Here is a 3,168-nt window from a genome sequence, read left to right as displayed (position 1 = left end):
ACATAATGAGACCTGTCTCTATAAAAAATAAAAAATTAGCTGAGTGTGGTGGCATGCACCTGTAGTCCCAGCTACTCAGGAGGCTGAGGCAGGAGGATTGCTGGAGTCCAGGAAGTCAAGGCTGCAGTGAGCCTTGGTCACACCACTGCACTCCAGCCTGGACAGCAGAGTCAGATTGTGTCTGAGAAAAAAAAAAAAATGATGCTGTGGCATAAGAAGTGCCCTACAAGTACCAATTGTTTTTATCCTGCATGTATTCCTTGACTTTCACCAATGTGAGGTCCGAGGCTATGTTTGATACTTTCTTCTCCTTTTTGGTGTGGAAATTTACTGCATATGAGGTGGAATCAATAAAAGTGACAGCTTGAAAGACCTCAGAGATCACAGAGCTGATGCTTCACCTACAGAGGAAATGGGGAGGAGATGCTACCGGCCTTTTCTGTGTCCTTCTGGGAAACCTTTTCCTTTCCTCAGATCCAGGAGGAGGAAAACACAACAGTGTACCTGTCACCATTCTCTCAGCACAATTATTGATTGTTTGCCTTGTGCCTTCAAGCAAGCCAGGGAAGGAGACACATAATCAGATGATGCGAGTGAGATGCGTGTTTTGATAGGCACCATGAAGGGGAGCCAGGTGCCTAGGAGCACTCACAGAGGAGCTCATCCAGTTAAGATTACTTTCTTAACTGTGGCCAGGAGAAACCCGACCGCAAGCTCAAGCACCAGGGTTCGTATTCTCCACACAACAGGAGAATGGAGGTCGGCAGCATGGGGCTGATGTGGTGGCTCCATGGTGCCTTCAGGAACCCAGGACTTCCTTCTACTCTGCCTGAGAACGTGGGTTTCAGCCTAAGAGTTCTAATATGTGTGGCCATTCACAGGCGCTGCGTCAGAGTCCCAGGTGGGAAGAAGGCAAGCATACACAAAAATGGTAAAAGGCAGAAAGGAGCCCAATCTCTTTCTTTTTAAAAAGCTTTCCTAAGAATCTCCACCCAGCAACTTGCTCTTACGTCTTATTGGCCAGCACTAGACCACACGACTGCTTCTAACTGCACAGGAGTCTTAGGATTCTGTGACAAAGAAGGGGAGGGTAGGCAAAGGGCAGCCAGCTGTGCAGCATCTGCAGGAGACACCTAACCCTTGGTGAAGGGGTCGTGGTGCTGGGAGAAGGCCTTCTGGATGGTGTGACAGCAGAGATAAACTTAAAGGCCAAGTAGGGGTTACCCTGGTGAAGCAGGGCAGGGTTACAAGCATTCCAGCAACATGAAGCAGCATGAGTGTTTTAATTAAAAGAAGGCAGTTGCTGTAACCAACTATAAACAAATAAAGGCTTCAACACAATGGAAGTTTATTTCTCACTAAGAAAACGTCCAGGCCAGGCGCGGTGGCTCAAGCCTGTAATCCCAGCACTTTGGGAGGCCGAGACGGGTGGATTACGAGGTCAGGAGATCGAGACCATCCTGGCTAACACAGTGAAACCCCGTCTCTACTGAAAAATACAAAAAACGAGCCGGGCAAGGTGGTGGGCGCCTGTAGTTCCAGCTACTCGGGAGGCTGAGGCAGGAGAATGGCGTAAACCCGGGAGGCGGAGCTTGCAGTGAGCTGAAATCTGGCCACTGCACTCCAGCCCGGGCGACAGAGCGTGACTCTGTCTCAAAAAAAAAAAAAAAAGGAAAACGTCCAAATCCGTGATACTTTAGGTCAAGGACCCAGGTTCCTCCCATCTATGGCTCTGCCATTGCTAATCTGGGTCTTCCATGATTGTCGTGTTCCTTGGAAGTGGGAAGAGCAGGTGGAGGACACGTGGGAGGTTTCAGGGACAAGCCTGGAGGCAGCGTGCATCACTCCTGTGCAGAGTCCATTAGCCAATGCTGGCTCTGATGGCCACATCTCACTGCAGGGGCAGCTGGTAAATACAGTCTGGCTGTCTACCCAGGAGGCAGAGTAGCCAGTTTCTGCTGCTGATGATCAGGAGGTGAGAAAATGTTCAGTTGGGCAGGGAGTGGGAATAAGCAAGACCACAAGCAGTTTGGTGCCCCTGAAAGGGAGAGGGGTGGAGAGGAGACCAGAGAGCGGGGTAGGAATACTGGATTCCACTGACCACATGCTAGATGTCATGTTTAGCCCTCCTCCTCTGTGCCAGGCTAGGCGCTTGGTGCTTTACATATATAATCTCAATTCTGTGAGGGCATCCGACCTGTGGGAAAAGAGCTGTTTGTTTCAAATGCCACTCCTGCTTCCTAACAAGTGTTTAGAGCTTAATCATGTGCAAGATACATATACAATGTGTAGTATTTACAATAATTTGGCGGGGAAAATATTACCATCATTCCCTTTTACGATAGGAGAAAAATGAGGCTTTGAGGGGTTTAAGAACTTGCCCAAGGTCGGCCAGGTGCAGTGGCTCATGCCTATAATCCCACCACTTTGGGAGGCTAAGGTGGGAGGATCACTTGAGGTCAGGAGTTCGAGACCAGCCTGAGCAACATAGTGAGACTTTGTCTCTATAAAACAAAGATAATAATAAATAAATAAATAAATAAATAAAAAGAACTTGTCCAAGGTCAGACAGGCAGCCTTTTTTTTTTTTTTTTTTTTTTTTGAGATGGAGTCTCGCTCTGTCGCCTAGGCTGGAGTGCAGTGGCTGGATCTCAGCTCACTGCAAGCTCTGCCTCCCGGGTTCACGCCATTCTCCTGCCTCAGCCTCCCAAGTAGCTGGGACTACAGGTGCCGCCACCTCGCCCGGCTAACTTTTTGTATTTTTAGTAGAGACGGGGTTTCACCGTGTTAGCCAGGATGGTCTCGATCTCCTGACCTCATGATCCACCCGCCTCGGCCTCCCAAAGCGCTGGGATTACAGGTGTGAGCCACCATGCCTGGCTGCAGCCTCTTAATAAGCACACGTATCCTCTATATTATACTACCTCTCGTGGAGGATCTCCTGTGTTCTGCAAAGTCCTGGACTTGAGCCAGAATGTGTTATAATCCTGGGATCATGGCCAGTGGGCTTAGAAGAAGCCATCTCTTTCTCATGCCAAAATGAGGCTCCCCCAGATTTGCTCAGGCTTACCTATAGTCAGCAGCATCAGGGGTCAGGAAAGACTTCATGAAGCCATAAATGCATCCTTCTCAAGGCAGCAGCTGGCTCTCCCAGGTGAGAGAGGACTC

The sequence above is a fragment of the Rhinopithecus roxellana genome, chromosome 10, assembly GCF_007565055.1.
Source record: "Rhinopithecus roxellana isolate Shanxi Qingling chromosome 10, ASM756505v1, whole genome shotgun sequence".
Taxonomy (NCBI): Eukaryota; Metazoa; Chordata; class Mammalia; order Primates; family Cercopithecidae; genus Rhinopithecus; species Rhinopithecus roxellana.
This window is presented reverse-complemented; position numbering follows the sequence as displayed.